The sequence below is a fragment of the Chlorocebus sabaeus genome, chromosome 21, assembly GCF_047675955.1.
Source record: "Chlorocebus sabaeus isolate Y175 chromosome 21, mChlSab1.0.hap1, whole genome shotgun sequence".
In the NCBI taxonomy this organism is placed as follows: Eukaryota; Metazoa; Chordata; class Mammalia; order Primates; family Cercopithecidae; genus Chlorocebus; species Chlorocebus sabaeus.
The window spans coordinates 30,048,229-30,063,231 of record NC_132924.1 but is presented as its reverse complement, the minus strand read 5'-3'; the positions used below and the strand labels follow the sequence as shown (position 1 = coordinate 30,063,231).

At 42.6% G+C, this 15,003-nt stretch overlaps 1 protein-coding gene across 4 annotated transcripts in view; it reads right to left on the bottom strand.

The window, feature by feature from the left end:
- Nucleotides 1-15,003, bottom strand: part of PDE1C (phosphodiesterase 1C) — a 634,171-nt gene that overhangs the window by 60,018 nt on the left and 559,150 nt on the right. The window lies entirely within an intron of this gene.

Below are 15,003 nucleotides of genomic sequence, written 5' to 3'. Positions count from 1 at the left end.
ATCGCTTGAACCTGGAAGGTGGAGGTTGCGGTGAGCCGAGATCGTGCCATTGCACTACAGCCTGGGCAGCAAGAGTGAAACTCTGTCTCAAAAAAAAAAAAAAAAAAAAAAAGAAAAAGGAAAAGAAAGAAAAAAGCACTGCATTTAAGTGTCATGAGGGCAGTGTAAGCAAACATCCCAGGCCTGCTATTGCCTCATCAAACCACACAGAAGGCATCTATCTGCTGGGGTCAGACTTCAGATCCTGCCCTGGAGACTTAGTAGCTGTGGATCTTGGGTGACATTGTGAACTTCTCATCTGTCAGGTGAGAATAATGGCTGCTTCTGTCACCTTGGGGTAGTCATAAATGTTAAATGAAATAATGCTTACAAAATAGAATGTCTGCTCCAGAGTAGAAGGTGAAAAAGCAATCGTTTCTTTTTCCTTTTGGGTCTGTGGCTCTAGGGCAGGTTGTTTGTCTCCTTCTGTGCCTTTAATAGATTGTAATTGCAGAAGTGGCGAAATTGTATATACAGTCATCCCTCCGTATCTGTGGGAGATCGGTTTCAGGACCTCCTCCCCATACCCAAATCCAAGGATACTCAAGTCTCTTGTATAAAATGGCGTAGTATTTGCACATCCTCCCATATACGTTACATCATCTCTAGAATACTTACAATACCTAATACAATGCCTACACATTCATGTGGATTCAATAGTGCTTTGGTGTGTGGCAAATTCAAATTTTGATTTTTGGAAATTTGTGGATTTTTTTCCCCCAAATATTCTCAATCTACAGTTGGGTGAATCCAAGGCTTTAGTACCCACAAATACAAAGGGCTGATTGATTGTAGAGTCAGTGGGGAGATGAATGCCCATGAGAACAGCCAAGCACATGCAAACATGCACTCTCGTTCCAGGTCTTGTACCAACAGGTACTCCCTGGAAATGTGGGCAGGCTTGCCTTAGGGATTTCTTTGTCCCTACAATGAGGCCTGTAGACAGAGAAAAACTGGCTGTGGGCTTGATTTTTACATTTTCCAAGGGCAGCCTGAATAATCCTGCCTAATAGACAAGGACACATTCTTCCCTAAGACTGTGAGTTCCCCAAACTGGAGACCCAGGCTCACTCCTACTGGATCCACCCCACACCTAAGGCAGTGCCTGGAGACTAGAACGGCTCAATACGCGTTTGCTGGCTTGAATGGGATGTGCCAAGCCAGCCTCCATTCTTCTCTATCCTGGGGAACCTTGATCCAACAGTGTGACTTTTTTCCCCTACACACCACCGCCACCTGCAGGACAAATTGTCACACTGCAGTTGCTTGCTAATGCTAGAGCCTTTAATATTTGGGAAACACTGATTTGTTATCTGCATGTTCAATGTGTTATGATACTTCATGCAAGGTTGAGGTTTATTTCTGCCTGGCAAAATTTTTTTTCTCACAGATAAAAATGTTATAGAGTTAACATTATGGGTGCACAAAAAAAGAGACGTGATATTCCAAATTATGAGAATCCCTTGTGTGGAGGGAGGCTCAGGGTGACAGCGGTGTGAAATGAGGTGGGGAGGCCGAATCAGGTTTCCTTCAGGCATCTGCAAAGTTAGCCACTTAATGTGGATGATGTTCTAATTACAAACTAGTTGTTCATTATAACAACTCTTCTAATTCTTTTCTTCCCCCTTAAAAAACAAACAAACAAACAAACAAAAAACAAAAAAACAAGGGTCTCCCTCTGTTGCCCAGGCTGGAGTGCAGTGGTGCGACCATAGCTCACTGCAGCCTTGACTCCTGTGCTCAGGTGATTCTCCTGCTTCAGTGTCCCAAATAGCTGGGACTACAGGCATGCACCACCATGCTGGGCTAATTTTATTTTATTACTTTTTTTTTTTTTGTAGAGATGGTATCTCACTTTGTTGAGCAAGCTAACCTTGAACTCCTGGCCTCAAACAATCCTCCCGTCTCAGCTTCCCAAAGTGCTTGCATTACAGGTGTGAGCCACCATGCCCTGCCAATTCTTCTAATTCTTTTTTTTTTTTTTTTTTTGAGACGGAGTCTCGCTCTGTCACCCGAACTGGAGTGCAGTGGCTTGATCTCAGCTCACTGCAAGCTCCGCCTCCCGGGTTCACGCCATTCTCCTGCCTCAGCCTCCCGAGTAGCTGGGACTACAGGCGCCCGCCACCTCGTCCAGCTAGTTTTTGTTTTTGCATTTTTTAGTAGAGACGGGGTTTCACCGTGTTAGCCAGGATGGTCTCGATCTCCTGACCTCGTGATCTGCCCGTCTCGGCCTCCCAAAGTGCTGGGATTACAGGCTTGAGCCACCGCGCCCGGCCCAACTCTTCTAATTCTAACCATAGCTATAGAAAAAAATATATAGATAAATGAATACCACCACCATTAACCTAGTTTGGTCTCTTTGCTTCATGTAAAATAAAACTGTTTCTCTTGAAACCTAGAATCAAAAATGTAGCTTTTCAGTAGTTCAGACTGACATGCCAACATAAGTCTGAATTCACTCTCAAATATAAAACATCGTCTCTACTCCAAGATATTGTAGTGGAGAAAAGCAAGGCCAGGCTGGGCACAGTGGCTCATGCCTGTAATGCCAGCACTTTGGGAGGCTGAGGTGGGCAGATCACCTGAGGTCAGGAGTTCGAGACCAGCCTGGCAAACATGGTGAAACCCCATCTCTACTAAAAATACAAAAATTAGCTGGGTGTGGTGGTGGATGCCTGTAATCCCAGCTACTCGGGAGGCCCAGGCAGGAGAACTGCTTGAATCAGGAGGCGGAGGTTGCAGTGAGCCAAGATCGCACCATGGCACTCCAGGCTGGGCGACAGAGTGACACTCCATCTCAAAAAACAAAACAAAACAAAACAAAACAAAAACAAAACAACAACAACAAAAAACCAAACCAAAACAAAACAAAAACACAAGAAGTCCATTTCTTCTGCAATAACCATTCAGAAACACTCTGGTTTTGATCATCATAAATAAGGAGAGGAAAGAACCAGAGATTTAAACCCTGTTTGCCTCAAAGGACTGTTATATAGGTTAAATGATAGCATAGAAAACCTGAAAAATGGCCGGGCGCGGTGGCTCAAGCCTGTAATCCCAGGAGGAGGCCGAGACGGGCGGGCGGATCCTGAGGTCAGGAGATCAAGACCATCCTGGCTAACACGGTGAAACCCCGTCTCTACTAAAAAATACAAAAAATTTAGCCGGGCGAGGTGGCGGGCGCCTGTAGTCCCAGCTACTCGGGAGGCTGAGCCAGGAGAATGGCCTGAACCAGGGAGGCAGAGCTTGCAGTGAGCCGCGATCGTGCCACTGCACTCCAGCCTGGGCGACAGAGCAGGACTCTGTCTCAAAAAAAAAAAAAGAAAAGAAAAGAAAAGAAAAGAAAACCTGAAAAACCCTAGTAGATATTCACTGGGATTTGTCTCCTTCCCCTTTGGGCTGGAGTTCCTTTACCTATCCGTGCCCACCTTTCCGCCGCTATCACCCAGTCCTCTCCAGTGCCCCAGTGCTGGCGTCAGCTTTGGAGGATGCTCCGTGCACACCTCCCTCCAGCCAGGCAGTCTAGCAGGCCAGTGCGAGACCCAGGAAGAGTCGAGGGTGAGGTGAGAAGGGCTAAAGAGAGGATGGGAATCAGGTTGTATTAGTCTGTTCTCACGCTGCTAATAAAGATACACCTGAGACTGGGTAATTATAAAGGAAAGAGGTTTAATGGACTCACAGTTCCGCATGGGTGGGGAGGCCTCACAATCATGGTGGCAGGTGAATGAGGAGCCAGTCACATCTTCATGGAGGCAGGCAGGAGAGCTTGTGCAGGGGAACTCCCACTTAGAAACCACTGGATCTCCTGACACTTATTCACTACCGTAAGAACAGCATAGAGGAAAATGCCCCCGAGATTCAGTTATCTCCACCTGGCCCTGCCCTTGACAGGTGGGGATTATTACAATTCAAGGTGAGATTTGGGTAAGGACAACGCCAAACCATATCACAGGTGCTGCCTATAAAGCAGCCCAGCTAGGAGAGGCATTTCTGGAAGGCCATCCCAGGGAGAATAATTCCCATGGCACCAAGTACTTCAAAAAGAGGCCGCCATGGGCCAGGAAGGCAGCAAGCCCAGGGACTTCTTGGAGGTGGTGGCCAGCTGGTGAGGAAAAAGCAAAACTTGGGACTCCAGAAGACCTGGGGTGGAACAGAAGCATCCCCAGGTGCCACCTGCGTCACCTGAAGCAGGGCACAGAGCACTCTCAGCCTGCATGTTCTCCCGGGTAGACCAGGATGGTAATGGCTGCCTCAGGATATGGTGAGTATGTGATGAACTAGCACAGGAAGGCTTGTGCCATGGAGACCTTCTCACACGAAATGCTCAGTACAGGTTTGTTCTCTTTGGAGAATACCGGTTCCCCTCCTGACCTCATTTCCCTTCCCCCACACCTCTGCCCCCAACATATACATATACATGTACCTTATCCTATACCCCACCTGCCTGTTTCCATCCTCAAATCCCTGACTTCCTTCTGCTCATGCTGTCTGATTACCTATTGAGTTCTTCTTGCAGAACTCTGGAAGATTTCCTGTTCACTAAGACGTCAGTGATTGACGTCAGCAGTAACTTTTAGACACACACACACACACACACACCAGCTTTTCTCGAGCAAATTTTAGTGATGATCTCATCTTTAAATGAGTGGAATAAAGCCTCACTCAGGCATCAGCCAGTTCAAGGAAAATTTATAGAAAGGGTAGGGGGCAAGAGAGCCTTCCTGGGGCCCCTAGAAATCTATGCCATGGGTAAGAGAGAATGCGCTTGTTTTATGAAGGCTCCTGGAAGCATGGTGATCTTGATGGGAAAAAAAATAATAATTCACTGAGCACTGACTATGTGTCAGGCACTGTGTTATGAGCTTTAGTGCATTTTCTAATGTAATCATTCCAGCTGCTAGGATGTGTACTTAATCCAAAGAAAGTGGTTACTTGAAGGAGTGGATCATTTGTCCAAGGTCACACAGCTAGCAAGCCCTGGAGCTACGGAATAAGTTCAATAATGGAGGTGTGCTCAGAAGCCCTGGGCACGAGGGGAGGTCCTCCTTATGGGCACATAAGAGCACACTCTCAGGGCAGGAAAGGGTGAACACTCCGTCAGCATCACCCTCTCCCCCAGCTAAACAAAAATGTAAAACCCTAGAATTAGTATTCTCACCCAAGGAGAACCAATCAGGCACCCAAAATGGTAGTCTCAAACAGCAGTCTGCAATTGGGATTTGCCCACCAAGTGGATCATGAACTTCCTAAGGGCCACATTGACGTAGAATACTTTAAATAATTTAGTTTCCTAATTTTTGACTTCTCTCTCTCTCTCTCTCTCTCTCTCTCTCTCTCTCTCCTAAAACCGATCTGCCTGAGAACTGGCCTACATCTTCACTCAGCCTATCATTTCCTATCTTACCTTGTCCCACTCTACAAAACGAAGGCCTGCCATGAAATACTGGCTGTGTAAGCCTCTCTAGCACTTGTCTCCCTGTGTCTTGCACCTTTTGCTCTGAAGGGCTAGAATGTGGCATTTCTGCTCTCTTTGAGTTGCCCTCATGGGATTCCTTTGGGTGGCAATGGGCTCTTTGCTGCTATTTAGGGAATTCTGCAGACAAAGTCACCCACTATCCCACCCTCCAACATGACACAAGAAAAATAATAATATCGACAAAGGTGAGTTATAATTAATGTTTCTTTTTTTCCAAGCACTGAATGACTAACATACATATGCTATGTATACACATGCAGACAGGCATATATAGATATATAATTTATAATCATTTGATGAGTCTAGGTAAGACTTTTAGTGCACTTAAAAAAATTGAGAATGTGCATGATTCAAACGCCTGAGTTATAAATCCTTCTCCAACTCAAGTAGTTTCCAATTCTTCACTTACAACAAAATTGAAATAGGATCTATTTAAGCTGTCAGAATGCTAGATTACCATGTGCTTATTTTTGACACATTACCCAAAGAGAGTTCAAAGATTTAAGGAACATTACTATAATAAAACTTCATCCATTTCCATATCCTTATTTATGCGAACTAGTTTTCTCAATGCTAAAAATGAAACATCATATCATTCTAGCAATAAATAATATATGGCAATGGATTCTTGAACTAATTGAGGAAAAATGCCTCACTATCTCATCAAGGATTGCATTTCCAGGCCAGGCACGGTGACTCACAGCTGTAATCTCAGTACTTTGGGAGGCTAAGGAAGAAGGATCATTTTAAGTCAGTAGTTTGAGACCAGCCTGGGAAATGTAGAAAGACCCTGTCTCTACAAAAAACTGAAAAATTAGCCAGGAGTGGTGGTACATGCCTGTAGTCCCAGCTATTCAGGAGGCTGAAGTGGGAGGACCTCTTCAGTCTAGGAGTTTGAGGCTGCAATGATCATGCCACTGTACTCCAGCCTGGGCAACAGACCAAGACCCTGTCTCAAAAAAAAAAAAAAAAAAAAAAAAAAAAAAAAAAAAAAAATAGAATTGCATATTGTACATTTTATGTTTACCAATTTGTTTAACCATGTTTATAGTATAATGTTGTTTTGATCTTTTAGCCTCAGCTTTGTGGTGCTGTGACTTTTCACCTTTTTAATTTCTATCTTTCTTTATATTTTATCTTTCCTGGGTATTATCACTTATGGGAAATTTGGAAAGTCTACATGAGGTGATGATAACTAGATTAACTGGCTTTAGCTGAATTTTGCATCTTTCTAAAGTTTCATAATATATACCTTACCTTATCCAGCTTCAATCTTTTACCATATTTTAACTTCATATTTTTAAACTTTAACCGTTCTATTCTAAAATAAATTTATCCACTCAATTATATGCAGTATTATCAATTTTCTCATTCCTTTCCTTAACTAATACAATCTCTCAAATTCTTACATTATTTCACTTTCTCTAAATTTTATTCTACTATGTTTTAACTGCTTCCTATCTTATTTTTCACGTTAAGTTTCACGTGTATTTTCAGTTATTTTTTATCCATTTTCATCTTCTTTAGACTTCTAACAAGGTTTTGGTGACTGGGTTTTATCCCAGCCTATATTTTACCTGCCTGTAGCCAGAAAGGTTTATCTTCCTTTTAGTCAGTTACAGACATATTCTCCTGGAATGTGGCTCATCATAGGGATCAGGAAGAAATGAGCTTACCTAGGGATGAAGACAAGCTTTGGTATGACTGGCATGAAAGCCATAGGGGCGGATAAATGGCTGCAGAAGATACTGGGAAGGGAGGCAGGGACCAGGTCCTATGTGCCCCAATTCTCTTCCTGCAGCATCCCCAGAGTTAACAACTCCTTCTGTTTTCACAGCTCAGGCACAGCCCTCATCACGTTGTTGGCTAGCTATTTGCTCCTAAAGCTATCTGCCCACTGGATGAGAGCTCCTGGAGATCTAAGACTGTGTTTTAGTCACTACTGCATTCTTACCACCTAAAACAGGAAAGGAATTTGACCAATATTATTAAATAAAGGAATGAATCAATGGTATTCTAGATCAGGAATAAAGGCATGAAGAAAGAGAATGAGACTGGTACACATTTGTGGACAATGAGTGCATGCATCCTGCACATTCCAGTGAGAAAACAATAAAGAACAAACGTCCCATCGGATTTCCACTTGCTCATGAAGACCCCGAGTCCTGTACTCTGCCAGCCCTAACCAGTTTGTAACATAAACTGAGAAGCCAACACTTTCCTAAAGACATTTGCTGATGACTGTCTGGACTATGCAGTTTCTGTTTCTTTTAATAACTACAAGTTTCTTATGAATTAGAGCCTTGGGACTACATTTTAACCAAATTCAAGCAGCACAAGCCAGGTGTGATGGTGCACACCTGAAGTCCCAGCTACTTAGGAGGCTGAGGCAGGAGGATCCCTTGAGCCCAGGTGTTCGAGGCCACCCTGGGCAGCACAAGGAGACCCTATCTCTAAAATTCTTTTCTAAAGCAGCACTTGCCAATCTTCCTTCACTGAAATCCCACACTGGTGTTACATTCTCCTCTAAGATCTTTGCATTCCACATTCTCGAGGGTTAAATTCACAGAACCCACCTAGGCCACCAAAAGTCATGATAAATATAGTTGAGGGGGAGGACAGGTGGACCAGGAACATTTGGAAATTACGTAGTGTGGTCCTTTGGAAGTTTCTAGTTCTCTTTCGAACCTTTATCTGAGCACCTGACCAGCAAATCAAACTGCTCAGTGTGTGTCTTACAAACTCTGCAAAAGGAAAACTGTTTTCTGTTGTCCCAGTGTGGACCCTCTTCACCTTCTCCAGCCTACCCCAGTGATCTCTCAGTAACCAGTGCCTACATTCGCCCTCTGTCTTCAACTCTCTATCTTCAACTGTCTTCAACTCTCTATCCAAATTCTGTTCATTCTACTTCCCAAGTTCATATCAAATCTACTACCTCTGTATTTCCAATGCCACCCCCTAGTCTGGCCTCAATTCCTCCTTATCTCTATGGTTTTGTTGTTGTTATTGACTTCTTAATTTTTTCTCCTACCCTCTACCAACCCATCTCCATTTGGCAGTCCCAGCAATCTTTGTGAAATATGACTTTTATCCTGCTGGGATCCTGCTAAGTTTTTGTAAAAACTATTTTCATTACATTTAATATCAAGTCTAATCCCCAACATGATGCAGCCCTTGCTTATCCTGAGAGGCTCATCTTATGCCAGCCTCCCAATTGTTCACTCTGCAACCATAACATGGGCCTTCTTCAGATCAAAAGTGTGTGATCTTTGCTCCACTCTTCCCCCTCCTTGGAATGTGCTTATCTGTCATTCAGATGCCTGAGGCTGCAGTCCTGCCACAAGTAAGACAGGAGAGTCAACAGGAGTGTAAGAAAAAATGACAGTTCCAACTTCAGAGGAAGCTAGAACCATGCTGTCAATGACTGAAGTCATAAAATCACATCAGCATTGAGAAGTTCACTGGAGGATGCAGTGTGTGTGTGTGTGTGTGTGTGTGTGTGTGTGTGCGCGTGCGCGCGCCAATTCTGTTCTGCAAAAAAGTAAAATAAAACTAATGTGTAAGCATTTCACTCAAATTTCAGGGAAGCAGGGTTTTCTACTTAATTAGAAACTGGCTTCTGGAGTAACAACAGAAATACTAACTTAACAGCAACTTAAAGAAATAGGGGTTTATTTTTCTCACACAGTAATAACTCCCAAGAAGTCAGCCAAGGCTGGCTTAGCAGTTGAGTAATCTATTCGGAGCCCAGGCACATTCAGTCTTTCTGCTCTGCCACATAGAGCATGTCAGATTTCATTTCCATGCTTGTCATGAACTCATGGGCTGCTTTATCTCCAGGCTCAAGTGGGCACTCCAGGCAGGAAAAGGAGAACTGGAAGAGGCTGCCCCCAGATGTAGGACAACTGGGAAGTTGAGTGTTTAGCGTTTTCAGCTTCTCTAGAAGAGACAGGCGGGGGACAACCTTAGAAATGGAAGTTGGGTCAGCATTAGCATACTAAGATTAACAAATAGAAATTAATAGTGTCTTAGTCATTATTATTTGTTTCCATGTATAAAATATCATGGATATTGTCTTTTATATAGAGTTCTGTCTTTATTATATTTACTATGATTTCTACAGTTCCTCTCACACTATTTCCCCCAGCTCTATTTTCTTCACAGATTAAGGTTTGTTTGTAGACACACACACACACACACACACACCCCTAAACAATATGACTTTTCAGAAGCTAATCCTTATGTTTGATGAAGGAACAAACCTACACGGAAATGTAATGAATGAAAATGGTATTCTTCACAACCTACTTGCCCTTTTGAAATCTAAGACTCAATATTCATCCGGCTAAAAACTACCATGGATTCCCTGAAACTCTTGCCTCTATAGGACACCAGGGGGCAGTGCAGCCTAAGAAGTGACTGTGAGCGAGTCAGGTGTGCTCTGTTGCTTGAGTCCATCAAATTAAATAAACCAGTGTAATTTTTTGTGTGCCGACGGAAACCTTTGAGCCACTTAATCATCATGGCTTCAACCTCATTTCTAGAAATGATCAAGGCACGATGCCCTTTCAGTGACACCATTGTATGTGGCTTATTAACATTCAAATTCTTTTCAGATGGGAGGCTGTTCATAGAAAACCCAACTGTGCTGTCTCACACAACATCTCCCAAGGCATTTTAGCCTAGTTTAGTAAATGGCGAGATCACACTCTGATATTTGTTTCCAAAATTCAGGAAACTACAGTACTTTCCGTGGTAGGATGTTTGAGGAAAAGAAAGGTTCAGACAAATTACCTACTTCTAAGGAAAGGTTCTAAGGGCTGGAGCTGTGTTCCTCTCTTCACTGGGGCTTTTGAGTCTTAAAAATATAGCAGAGATATGTGAAGAGCAAAGTAGCTTTTTTTTCTTTAAAAAAAGTGACGTTTCAATCTTTAAACACAAATTTATTTATCTGGATGAAGTGAGATTTTGGCACATAAAGGGATGTTTAATCAGCACAACAGAGCATTAAGATAAAGGCAAAACTATACTCTCTCTTCATCTATGGATACTAATTGATTTTAACAGAATGAAAACTCCAGTGGATCGGAACCAATTGCCTGGAGCTCTGTGTTGACAAGGTTTCTAAGACTATTTCTGAGCCTTGTGAGAAAAGTTAGTGATGGTCTGCTGGAAGTGGGAGATGAAGAGTGGTAACGTTTTCCCTGAGTTTATACATTTTCCATCCCTATCTTAGTTCCATTTGGTACCACAGCCTCTCATTACATTTTTAAGGATCTGTTTTATATAAAGCATTATGTTGATCACTACAGAGGATACAGTATGAAAAAGAAATGGGATGGTCCCTGCTTTCTAGGAAATGATAATATAGTTGGAAAGCACTAAGATCTATGTAATTTGTGGCAGAATGATTTAAGTGTCTCAAATAAGTAAAATGAGTATTATGAGGACTAATCCCAGCAAAAGGCCAGTTTTACTTGGGGAGATCAGGAACCAAGTCCCAGAGAAGGTGAAAGTTTATGCGAGGCCTAGGAAAACAACTAAGATTTCCAAAGACAAGTAAAAGAAATTTCATGAAAATGAAGCCATATGAACAAAAATGAGAATAGACCTGGCTCAGCCAACAAGCAGCTCCATGTGAAGGTAGGTGGTGCAAAATAGTAATAAGTAATAGACATCACTTCATGAGAAACTTTGTCCTTTGAAAATTAGTATATTCCCCATGTATTTATTTATTGAACAGAATTGTCTGGTGATATTTATGTCTTTTTGGCTTAGAATGTTTGAATTCAAATGCTTTGTACTCATTTGATCTCTTTATGCTAAGTATGGTAGGGGAGTAGGAGAAAAGAGAGACCTTTGTGCAAGGTGTCAGGAGTACCCAGATCTCTCTGTAAAGTGTTTGCTTCTCGTTGACAGGTACTGAGTCTTCTCAGTGACTGAGAGAAGCCCTCTGTGAGAAGCCCTCTGGATGAGACAGGAGTGGACACACTCCTCCAACAGGGGAGAATGCACATGTTGGAAAACTTGTTCTTCATATTTCTCTTGATAAAGCCCCTGACACTGGTCACTGGAGGTGGGTTTTCTGGCTCCAAGGGGAGTCTGACATAAGAGGGGATATCTCTCTTGCGATGGAGGGCTATAATTCCTAAGGAAGGAACCTAGAGGTAGAAGCAGAATCCCAGAGAAGAATCAGTGACAAATGTGAAGATGGATTTGGAGGAATATAAAAGATAAAGACTTTGAGAATGAGTAACTAGGAAAATGGTAGTAGCAATAACAGAAATATAGACATCAGGGAGAAGACAGTATGAGAACTGCAGGAGAATATGGGAGTGACACTTTTAGCACTCTGAGACACTCAGATGAAGAAGTCCAGCAGGTCATTGGGAGTGCAGGTACAGGACCGAGAGACTGACAAGGACAAATTGATAGATTGAGAAAGTTCAAGGGGAATGGGCCTGTGGAAACATCACTGTGCTCTGGCAGTTTGGATATCTATCCAAAATGGTTGGATTCCATTGTTGACTTTCTATAAAAATCAAATATATTTCAGCAGTAGAAACAGAATATGGTTCAGTGGGGGAAACAGGTTTTAAACATGAGAATATAGCTTCCTCTGAGACTTCAGGGAAGAATAAGAGAATGGCGTAGAGTCAGATATCCACAGAAGTGAGAAACACAACAATTAGGGAATGTTTTTTTCCCACATGCACTGTGCTTTTGACATGTCCTAAATGAGAGGACAGGGAAAAAAGTCACAAGTTGGAGAAAGAGCCAACCATTTGGATTAACTGATGAAAGGCAGGGGAGACACATCCAATGAGCAATGGTGCATGGAGGCCAGAGGTCCAGATGTGTAGGTAGTTATGTCAGCTCTTCTCCTGGAAAGGTATGTAAGTCTTCTTCATGCTTCATAACATGGGTTCAATAGAGGACACAATCAATCCTAGCCTAAGAGGGAGGGGGAAACTAACAATCCTGAGTGTTGAGAAGAATCATACCATTGCCGCTGGTCCTGAATTCTATGTTGGATGACAGGAGCACGGCTGAGTATGAAAGACTCGTGATGCCAGTGAGCAGGTTCAACAAAGGTGTACACCAGGTTCAACATGGGTACACCATGTTGTTCTGTGAGAACATGATATATGGAAAAAATATATAGCAGTGCAATCAAAGGACCTCAACTGAACCTCGTTTCTACCTTTCCTCACTAGTTCTGCAAACTTTCTGAAAAATTTAACCCATTGACTAATCAGCAATAAGGACAGTAAGTCTTCCCACAAAAGTTTATTATAAGAGTTAAAAAATGTATTAGCATATCTTAAAGTGCCAGGGACCTGGTGGAGTCTCAAAAATTATTACCTGGATTTTGAAACTGACTATGCTAGAGCAGTGTCCTATCATTTCAAACTGTTGCCCATTATGATTGTAATTGCCTGATGAGTTCTTCCTGCCTGCTGCACAGAAAACAATCCACTGAGATCTCAGCATTGCAGTAGAGAAAGAGTTTAACTGACACAAGGGGGGTCTACACTGGAGAACTGGAGTTATCACTTACACCAGTCTCCCTGAAAGCTCCAGGGCTCTGAGGTCAGGAGATTTTATGGGCAAGTTGCTGGGTAGGGGCTAGGGAATGGGTGCTGCTGATTGGTTAGGGATGAGATCATAAGGGTGTGAAAAATGGTCCTCATGCACTAAGTCGGCCCCCTGGGTGTGGCCACAGGATTAGTTGTGTTAGAAGTCACAAGTCCAGGTGGGGTCAGTCTGAAAAGCATCTAAAAACAAAAAAATCAGTCTTGGGTTCGACGATAGTGATGTTATCTATAGGAGCACTTGGGGAAGTCACAAATCTTGTGCCCTCTGGCCATATGACTCCTGAGCAGTAAAGGATTATAGAAACTGTGCCTACATTTTAGCAGAGTTCAGGCTCCTCCCATAATCCTGTCCTTGTGGCCTTTCTTCAGTCTTACAAAGGCAGTTTTTGGTCCCTGAGGAAGGAAGGGGTTAGTTTTAGGGAGGGACTATTATCATCCTCCCTTTCAAGTTAAACTATACACTAAATTTCTCCCAAAGTTAGCTTAGCCTACACCCAGGAATGACTAAGGGCAGCTTGGAGATCAGAAGCAAGAGGGAGTCAACTATGTCGGATTTCTCTTACTGTCATAATTTTGCAAAGGCAGTTTCACAATCACATATTTTTTTCTCTCCTGTTGTATTTATTTAGTATCCTTTTACCTTTGTGTCTTACAAAAGTTTGGAATCTTCCTTTACCTAGTGAATCATGAGAGATGCTGCTAAAAGGGCAATGACCATAAATGAATTGTCTCCATAATGACTGAGATCCAGATGAAGTGGTTCTATATGCTTGGCTCAGCTGAATCTCTTATTCAGGTGTACAAAACAAAGCATGCCATTGAACATTCACAGAGAACCCAAGTTGAACACTATGAGTTAAAGATGCAGTTAAAATATGAACATGTGAAGTTAAAATATGCAGATGAGGAGAGTATTCCATAGTTATTATCACTTGTTATTCCCCAAAAGCAGCTTTTCATGTTCTGTGAATGTAACAAAAGTATAATGAATACTCATAAGTCTCCTAGATCAGTCTTAAAAATAAAACCACTAGCAAAGGCCTACTGTCACCATTTATGATGCAGGGCCTTCTCTTGCCTCAACTGGCCTTGCTGAGGGCACTTGAGGCTACATCAGGGCCACGCTTGGAAGCCAAGTCATGAAGCCTTCACCCACTCCCACCCTCAGTCCCAGGGCATCCCCAGTTCCAACCTAATTTGAAAAACTCTCAATAAATCAGCATGTTGTTCCAACAGAGATTTCTTTTAAATTGAAAATGGATCAAAGAGAAGATAAATGATCATGTGAAGTTGCAGCCAATGGGAAAACAAACTGAAAGCTTGCTGATGTGTAAGTGGCCTTTCATCTAAGGAACAGAGATTTGGATGAAAATCCTAGACTTAAAAACTACTGGCTATCAACCATCTCTACCCTCCCCTTCTATCCTGCAGGGACAAGAAATCCTAACAGAGGGATGCTGGAGTGTCTGTTCTATTTCAAAAGCTTGGTGGATGTGCTCATGATAAGGCTTAACTGGCTTGCAGAAGGAAAAGGTAGGAAAACAAGAGAATTTCATTCTCTAAGCTCCTATAAATGAAAGTCACTGCCCTACCTTTGTGAGGCTGATATTATAACTGAACGGGAAAAAAAAATAAACAAGCAGAACTCCTAGGCAGGGTCAAGTGGGGTGGGCAGGAGAGGTGGTGGTGGAAGAGGAAAGAACATATTTGTAGGGTTCTTTTCTTACATGGATTGGTCTTGCCCTAAGGATTGGATTTTGTTTAAGCGAAAAACTGCCATTTCAAATCTGCTGTGGGTTTTTTGTGCTTATAGGAGTGAGACCCAGAGTCAGTGCCCATTGTTTGTCAGGGTGAGCTCACCTGTCTTGAAAATATGTGGTGTTGAAAACA